Raw genomic sequence first — 10,298 nt, forward strand, 5'->3', positions numbered from 1 at the left:
ACATATTTCTCTTTCCCCCCCCCCCCACCCCACAAATTTTTGTATGCTTTGCACAATCACCATCGAAATTCCCAGAATACAAAAATTCGCTTTGTCTCCAAGCTGGGCAGATACTATTCTATGGCTCATCTTGCCCTAGAATAGCATGAAAAAGACAGTCTGAAAAACAGTTCTGGAGGAACAAAATTACAACATCCATCTTAAGAACACCATTGTTTGCTCACCAAACAGCTAATGCTGTGTACTGAAGTGGAGAAGGAGGGGGAGGTTTTACTTGTTCTTCATTCAGAAATGAAGAAAATAGGATGCAAACAACACTCAATGCTGATTCCTATGGCAAGAAAGTAACTCTTCCAAAAGAAAAAGAAATCCTGAGGGTAGGGAAAGAAAATCTCTTGGCTTGCTTCAGACACAATAATAAAACTAACCAGAGAAAATTTGTGTGAAAATTTCGGTGTAAGGGAGAGGAGACCGCTTAATATTTGTTCTTTCTGTATTTTTTAGCGGTTCTGTTTCAGCTGGGAAATATTGCGGTGTCGTGTTTTTTTGTTGTGGAAATTGGGAAAAGTGACGCTATCAAGCATGCATGCATGCGCGTAGGCGTCCTCCTTTCTGTTTTTAAATCAGGTAACTCTGTCTATGCTCAGGGGCGGCTTGAGCTTACATGACGTCCGGGTGCAAAGCCTCATATGCTGCCCCTAAAGGGGCAGGTGGTATGCTGGCAGGGCTCTTGTCAAGGAATAAAGTTTTTTTTATTAGTTAATATTTGTGCGGATTGTCTTTGCCGAAAAAATGTACGTGCCCATACGCCCCGCACTGTATACTGTCTAATTATGCTGGATAACTCAATCCAAATTATAGCTGTTATTGATGAGCCATCATCACTTGCACTTATCCTGTAAAGAGAAAGAATAACGAGACGACATTACCACCGTGAAGGTTGCCATCAGATCCCAAGTTCAAACCGAAGGAAGAATATAGATAACAAGATATTTACCCCAACAAGTTTGATGTGGCCACCGATAGATGGCGCCTTCATTTCCAACCCAACTTGTTAACGGCAGTAAATCGCGTTTAGCGATATGAGCGGAGTTGCTGTGTGGTGAAGTATTAAGAAATTCATTTCAAAGGCGTTTCTGGTGCTCCAGGGACCGAGCAAATGAGAATTGAAATTCTTAATTGGCCTTCAATTGACAACTCCAAAAAATTACTGGGAGGAAAACCCGAAATTCAAACTTACCCCACTTGTGATGGAGTATATTCTTGTTTCTGGTATGACGGTCCCAGGCCATGTCTAATTCCTTAAGTTTTCCCAACATCTTCGTCGTCAAGGTGTCTCTCATAAGTGTGATATGTCGTTAGTAGAGTTTTTTTTCCAAATTTTGGTGTCTAAATGAGCCTAAGCTACCGCCCCTTAGATAATGCCGCCCGGGTGAGACGCACCCCTTGCTTAAGCCCTTGCTGATAATGCAAATTTTTTAGGGGAATGGGGATGGCAATTGCCATAGTCCCCTTCGCCCACCACGTATTCCCTCCATGTGATGATGTCAATTCATGAAAAGACATACAGGGTGGGCAAAAAGTCCGTAGAAACTTTAAAAATACATAAAAACCGGAAAAATAACCGAAATAAAAAACGGTTTGCAGGGTTAACATCGCTAGGTCACGGGAATTTTTTTAAGACAGGGAAAAAATAAAAAAACGGCCGATAGGTGGCACTAACGTACGCAAGTCAGAAAAGATAAGCAAATAACGAATAGAATGCCTCCAAATCGTTTATTACAGTAGTTTGTGTTCCACATGGCCACCTCCACAGGCGTAACACGTTGCAGGCAAATCACAAATCCAGCAACGGCAGAGTGCAGTTGGTCCGTATGTCATGACACCTCTCGGTGGATCGAATCTTCAGTTCCGACAGATTGGATGGACCGGATCGACACACCAGGGATTTCAAATATCCCCATAACCAGAAGTCTGCCAGTGTCATAAGAGGGTTCAAAGGTTACATAGAGAAATCACGCTTCGCCGAAGCCATGAAGCTATAAATAGAAAATTTTGTCAGCAGTTTCAGTTTGTAATGTAGAGCAGGCATCTTCTCAACCCGTTGCTCGCGAGCACCACGATGCTCGCTGAAGCACACAGAGTGCTCAATGCTCGTGTCCAATTTCGTGCTTGCGAGCATTTGATTAACATTCCAATGAAACACCGTGTACAAATTGCATTCAAGAACTGAAATCATCCTGATTTCAAGCATTCATATGTCAAATTTGCCACGTAAGGGTGCTCTTCTTTTGATGATGGATACAGGCAGTGCTCGCGACAAGAGAAAGTTTGAAGACCTCTGATGTAGAGACTCACTTATTTTAAATTCAACATATTTTAAATTCATATTTTAAAATTCAACATCTCTCTCTGGGGGGGGGGGGTCATATGTCGGGAGGGACTTTACCCGTTGGGGGGGGGGGGAGGTTTCAAAGGTTGGAGGGTGCAATCATCGCTGAGTCCAAACAGCAGAAGATATAAACATAAAATTCCGTAAGTATTATATTTTATAATATAGAGAATCACTACGACGGGATTACTGAAAATTTAACCCCCGGGGGGGGGGGGCGGTCCAAATATTACAGGGGGAAATCATTGCAGAACAATTTTGTGATCACCAAATTCACGCGAGCGAAGCCGCGAGTTACCGCTAGTGTTACACAATCACAGATTTTTGGTGTTCATATTCTTTCTTACTTGTAGTTCGTTTGTTCGTTTATTCATTAACGATGGATTAAATTTGAGAGATTGAATGAAAAAATATGCATTCTTAATTATTATTAAGATTTCTTTTAATTAATAAGCAGTCACTTAAAAAATTTTAATCAAATAATCCAATTTAAATGAAAAAATTACAATTTTTTATTTTATTTTTTTTTGAAATCAGGATTTTTTCCATACCCTCCTATGGGTCATAACCCAAACTTGATTCGCAAGGGCTTCCGAGATGGGTCGTACAAATCCACTATGAATCACGACCGAAACTTCATGCACAGAGGATTCTGAGATGGATCATGCAAATTCACTTATAGCAAGGAATTCTTGGGGTATAGATCATTACCTAAACTTCATTTGAGGGATTGTACCACTCCGCTTACAGTAAGGGATTCCTGAGCTATGAGTCACGACCCGTCTTGATTTGCAGTGGCTTCCTAGATGGGTCGTAAAAGTCCTATTATAAATGCACTTGTTGCGTCACTGGTTTCAGTAATTTCGAAAAACAAATTCTCGTCGGTCGCGAAGCTGATCTTGTTGCTGATTTTGGGTAAAAAAAAAGGTTGCTGAAAAAAGTCAAGAACCTCTGGGTTAAAGGGTGAAATTTCGCCTCCCTCTGGTCCCTCCTGCCAGTGCCGTCTTAAGGCATGAGAAAAGGGGCCTCCCAAAAATGAGATCTGGTTGAGATTTTCGAGAATTTGCCTGGTAGGGCCTCAGAAAAATCCTTTGGCCCGAGGGCCCAAAGCGATGCTGTTAAGACGGCCCTGTCTCCTGCTTGCAGCTCTGGTGCGGGAGGGACTACTCCGGTTTCCATGAAGTGATTCTGGTAATTTTGCAATCCGAAATTTTGAAATCGGTGAATAATACGCAATATAAAAATCAAAAAAATTTAACCCTTTATTTGGCAATCATTTTTCAAGTAAAGTCATTTATATTTTGAGCTCGTTTCGGTGCATTGATGCTTTTCTAAGTAATTCTCCCAAACATTCGATTTTTACTCGTCAGTTGTTTGTGAAGTTTCTATAATTACTAGCAGAATGGCTCAAAGGTAAACGTCTCCTATTTCTTGATAAGCCAAAAAAGAACAATTTTTTACCCTTGAATTTTGGAGTGCAATACCATGTATAGAGGAGAGATATATTGCTCTGAATTCTTCAACAATGACAGTCAGTTGGCAAGCAATGAATGACATTTTTTTTAAAGTTTTTTTAATAACCTATGTAAATCATATAAATACAGTGTGTAGCTTAAAATGCAGCACCAAATACTTTTGGGTATTTTGACAATTTTTTTTTGTCATAAAATTACAATCATGCTACCTCATTTTCTTAATACGCTCAAACTTTTTCTCTCGATATTTCTATGCTTGCCAATTAAAGGGTTAAATTAAAAATTATTATTTTTGTTACAAAACTCAGACTATATGCATACCTCCTAAAACGACACATATAAGTTTCTTGGCTTTTTCGGCTCAATTTTTTTAATGTATGCACATATTTTTTACAACACACGCATATGAACGAAAAATATAAAAAAATATATAAATTTATCAAAATTTACCACGTAACATGAATTAATGAGTCCCATACGATATTTAAGAAATTTATTCAATTGTAGTGTACTTTGCTCTGTCGATGGTACTGTGTTTAGTGCTCATAATGAGGGTGACCATAGGTCACGTATTTTCCGGGACTGTCCCGACTTTTTTGTGAAAATGCCCCGGTTTTCCACGTATTTTCAACGAAGCCAACTTGACTTTTATTTTTCAAATCAACGATTAAAATTATCTTCTCAACTCAGAAATTACATTATGGTAATTACGACTACAAGTAAGAATATTTATTTCACATATTTGTGATATTTTTTTTAACCGCCTCGCTTACAAGGTACTGACGAGAAATACGGATGATCCTCTATTTGACGAAAGGGCGAAAGATATGGTAACCCGTCCTAATCTAACAGCACGGTAGAGAAAGGTAAAGAAGTTGAGGGGGAAAAAAATGGTAAACAGTATAACACGTAAGTGCAGATAAGAGATAAGAGAGTGTAGTTATAGAAGTATAACTTCTAGATTATAGATTCTTGTTATAGATTATCTTTATAGATTCCTCTTTTCACCTTCACCTAACTACTTCTCTTTTGCTCTTATACGTATATAGTAGAAGGATACATCATATGTGGGGAAAAAGGCACTGAGTATAAAAATAAAAGGAACAACTTTTCGTAGGGTTACAACGAAGTCTTACACGGTTCTGAGAAGAGAGGAAAGAAAACAGAGAGCTTGTTTGACTTTATTCCACTGGTATTTGGACGCAATGTTACGTCCTCGATCGTAAAGTGGTTAATTTCCTGCAATTTAAGTGGCATTTCATTTCCCTTGATTGGCGATAATTTTTCTGTGATTTTATCATGAGTTGGCAACTTTGCCTACTTTTGGCAATGTTCCGCATTTTCCGGTATTTCGAAGCTCAATTTCACATATTTCTCTCGAGCAAATATGGTCACCCTACTCATAAAAAACAATGCGATATATTATTATTGCCAGCAAAAGGTTTTAGTATGAAACGTCGTCAAAAGATGGCGCTAAGCACGCATGCAAATTCTGTATAAGAAAAATTGCGTGGTTTCAATGATACAGTAGTATCAAGTTTACCATATTTGCTCGAGAAAAATAGCTGAAATTGAGCTTCGAAATACGGGAAAATACGGGGCATTGTCAATTATCGCTAAAAGTAAGCAAAGTTACCCCTTTACGTTTTTTTTCTTCTAGATTTTCTCAGATTTTATGAACAGTCTAATGGGCCCACATCCTGGGCCCATTCTCCCCCAGCAGGGCCCTAGGCTGAAATAGTTAGCGGGCCACCAACCAAACTTTTTACTGGCTATTTTATAGTGAATTTATAGCATAGAAAAACAAAAAATGATAGTAATTGCCCGAGGGCTGGAGCCCTGTCAGCTACAACTTTGTAGGGGCCATGCTTCCTCTTGCATATAGTTATAGTGGTTCAATTTTCCTGACCATTACCTAATAATGAAGAAAGCAACTAATTAATTACAATTCTCTGTATTTTTTTATCACTTTCCTTTCAGCTGTTTTCGCCACTTTCCGGATGATATTTTTCTCGATGTAAAATCAAGTTCAATTGAGAATTTTATCATTTGTTAATTTTCCTATAACCAGTCACCATTTTGCCGCTGTGGTGGTGGAGTGGTCATAGTGATGAACTCAAATCGCGAGGTCCCGTGTCGGAACCCCCACCGGCGCCACAGCGGTGGTCGCAACGTCGTAGCATGACTTCTCGGGAACTCGGCGCAGACATTTTCTTAAGGTTTATTTAGTTTGTCTTCATTTATTAAATATAGTCACAGTTTAAAATCAAGCTCTCTGGATATGTACTCTGCTGGTGAATATCAATAAAATCTCTAAGAGCCCTGTGAGCCCTGCCCTTGTAGGGAAAATGCCTCTACCGACCCTCAAAGTTTGTACCTCCATTTATGAGACACCCTGTATATTTAGTTACAAGTCATATTATTCAAAGTTTCCAAATAGATACTTTTCTAACCTAGCGTAACTCCCTGAAAACTATATCTTTCATATTGACGTAATATTGCGCGTTCTTGAGCGCGGTAGCCGAGGTCGATAAGATACTCACTTAAAGTACCAAATGATGTTTAGAGATAATGCGAATTTGATACCTGATTCGTCCTTATCAGAAAACTTTCCTGACACCGGGGTACAACAGAAACGTGGTGTACGTCAGCTCCTATTATCTAAACAAATATTGGGTTTGAGCTCTTCCAATATTTCCAATAACTTTACGCCTATGGTCACCTACATAAAAAATTGTCTCCGACCAAAATCGTCCATATCAAGGGTAGCAAACTGGTAACCTGTCAATACTTCGCATCTGACCCATGGCTAGTAATCAAATTAAACTTTTAATTATTGAACTACTTACGTTGTTGAATTTTGAATACTTAAATGTATAAAACTGGCTGTAAATTCAAAATTTAAATTATGTCTACAACTCTTTGTTATTAAAACGCCTGAAAGCAGGAAGGTTTTTGGTAGATACTTTCTTTAATCAGTTTATGTTTTGGTCCCCAGAATACGGCCCGCGTAAGCACATTATATCATTTACTACGGCCCACATTTGATATACAACATGTTAACCGGCACTTCCCTGCGTTTGAGTTTGAGACTTCTGGTTTATGATGTTCGTAGACAAAGAAATTGTCATCACTTGGTTATGAATATTTCGAAACGAATGAGCATTTAAATGCTATAAAAAAAAAATAACAAACGATCAGAAAGAAACGGAACATCCTATTTTTATAAATAATTTTCCCCCCCGTGAGTTTTCGCCTGGCAGTCGAGTGGTGTTAAGCAGCTAGCTAGCCTCTCACTATGCAGGTCTGGGTTCGGGCACAGATGTCTACTAACACTAACAAATTCCCTGGACAGATAATGATGATCCCTTGGGAATACGTAAAGATCACGTTATATAAAAAAGTCAATATAATGCGTACAGGCTATGGGAAATGTATGGTATAAGACAGGCATATTCAACCCGTTGCTCGCGAAGAACCTGGAATGCTCGATGCTCATGTCCAATTTCGCGCTCGCGAGCACTTGATTAAAGGTCCAAGTAAATTAAATTGCACAAATGGCGTTTTAGGATTGAAGTCATCCTGATTTCATGCATTCATATGTAAAATTCATATGTCGAAAGGATGCTCTTTTGATAATGGATACAGGCAGTGCTCGCGACTAGAAAAAAGGTTGAAAACCTCTGGTATAAGACAACCTTTCTGAACCCAAGGACCAGTAAAATGTCTGAAAAAATTCGACTGACCCGTTGTGTCCGTTGAATTTTTGTGTCAGGGACATTCCTGAATTTTTAGTTGTTTCTCCTTTTTTATATATTTGTCCCGTTTTTTCAACGATGCTTATTTGAATTTGTAATATTTGCTAAAATCATGTATAGACAGCGTTTTCATAACTTATTGTGATAATTATAGCTATAAGTACAAATATTCATCTCTCATTATTTGTCAGGTTCAACTTTTTTCCTCAATTTTTCAGCGATTTTAATTACAATTGGAGAGTTTGCCAACTATGGCAACATTTTTGACAATTGGTGACGTTCCGTATTTTACCGTATTTAAGATTCCACTTCCACTTATTTTTCTGAATGAAACACGGTCATCTAGTCATTCGAACGTTTTTTCGTCAAATACATTTTTGTTTACTGTGGTTTGTAGCAGCAATTTATTTTCCCCACCCTTCACCCATTTTAACAATAATTAGCGAATTTGTCGTAAATTGCAAATTTTTGGCTACACTTAGTATGATATCCCGTATTTAGGCTCGAAATCTCTCACATTTTTGTTGATAGGGTATGGTGAGGCTAAGTATAAAGGTATAATTTTTATTTGAACCCATATGAATATTGCTAATATCAATTACAGCAATTGAATAATTTTTTGTTCAGTTATAATTTAATTATCAAGTCTGCCTGTGGCCCACCAATGGTATCGTTGTAGACTACCTCTGGTTCGGGGACCATAGATTGAGAAACGATGGTATAAGACATAACCCCCCAAGCATAAAGAAGACATATCACTTGAGTCAAAGTACATATCACTTGAATTTTTTCACTCTTTTAAGTGCATTTGGCTCTTTAGATTCCTTTCTTTCTCAATAGTTCGGGTTTGACTTTTTTATAATGATTATCTTTATTGTTTCGCGTTAAATATACGCCACAACATTTCCCTTATTTTAAGAAATAACTGTAAATCATAGAGTTGAGTTAAAAGAATGGTGAAAGGAAAAAAAAAGGACTTCAAGAAAGTGTTCTTTGGGAGTCTAGGCAATTTGATGATGATTCTGGTGGTAGCTAAGTCCATTGACGTCTCTGTTCAAATAGTAGAACGGTGCTAATGGGACTGACACCTCAATAGACGGTGACAATTAGGCCAATTCTTAAGATATATAAAAAAGTGTAGAGACAGAGGAAAAAAAGAAAAGAAAGTGAAGTTCGTAGGTGTATATTGTACTGTGTCAGTCACACCCCGTTCCGCTATTCGGATCGTGGTAACGACTATAATCCGATTTGATGCTCCTTCCCTATCATTTACTTATTTCTTACCGACAGAGTGATTGCCCAATAATTCTCAGGAAGGATTTTAACGACAGTATTGCACCGATTGTGTGTTGTGGTTTTGTTCTTCTCTCTCTTTCCTTTACCACAATTCTTTTCTTCTTAGCAGTTTCCTTTGTTTTGAGACGTTATGATGCTTCAATGTGAAATGTCTTATGCCTAATTGAAGGAGGGATTTCTTTTCAGGGTAATGACTTTCAATGTTAGCTTCTTAATGTACTTCTTTATTTATTTGAAATGTTCATCTCAAAAACATTCGGTTCCATTCAAAGATAATGAAAGCAAACGCATGCTTCAGAGATTACTGGAAACTGATGCCATTAATTTTTAAATCTAATTTTCAATAAATTATCGTTATGTATATTATTGAATTGAATAGGCACGAACTAATTTTTTTTCTAAATTTTTAAAAAAAATCAAAACTAACACTCATTTGGAAAAATTCTGAAAATCAGGCGCCGGTTGACATTCTCCAGATTTTGGAGAGTAGTGTTATTCTGTTCGGAATATTTCTAGAATATTGATCTATTTGTAGTGCATACTGTATACGTTGAAATAGTTCCAACATAATTAAATTAAAAACGAATTGGTACACAAAAAGATAACATCAGTCTATAATATAGTTCCCCAAACTTTTTGTTCCATCGGCACCTTCATCAGAAATTTCTTTCTCTCATCGCCCCCCCCCCCCAACTCAAGTGAACCCATAGGATCCTGTGTGAAGCTTCTATCGTCTCCTGGACCATTCCATCACCCACCAGGGGGGCGATATTGCCCACTTTGGGAAACACTGGTCTATATGATGTTTCCTTCGGAGTAGCTACCATGAGTAACTACGAATTTTAACTACCGTTCGCATAAAGATATACAGAGTGAAACCTCGCTACAACGACAAATCCCTCTACAAAGATATTTTCTCAAGTTTTAGTTAAAATCGCTTATAAGTCTATTCCAGGCAGGGACTAGAGGGGGCAGGAAGAAGCAACTGTGTGTACCAGGCGACAAAATTTAGGGGCCAGCAGTTTTAGGTGAGAACAAAGAACACCGTTATAAAACTATTGAGTTTTAAAGTTGTGGGGGCGGCAAAATCAGGTTTTTCCCGAGTGGCAAAAATTCTAGTTACGGCCCTAGTCTATTCGTCCTTTAGTTTGTAAAACCCCTTTCGATGCAACGATATACAGAAAAATCTTCCACCAACGGTCACTTACGGGATCGTGAGAATGTGGCCGCCATTGGTAAGTGACCGTTATTACATATGGCTGTTTCACTTCTGAAAAAACAACAAAAAATATACACTCAGTGGCCAAAAAACAGGAACACCCCTCACTTGAACTTCGACTCGTCCGTGCAGCACGTATGCGGACGTAATGAACCGGA

This window comes from Pholcus phalangioides, unplaced genomic scaffold, assembly GCF_987345545.1.
Source record: "Pholcus phalangioides strain wild (caught in Gottingen) unplaced genomic scaffold, Ppha-v1.0 ptg000011l_1, whole genome shotgun sequence".
In the NCBI taxonomy this organism is placed as follows: domain Eukaryota; kingdom Metazoa; phylum Arthropoda; class Arachnida; order Araneae; family Pholcidae; genus Pholcus; species Pholcus phalangioides.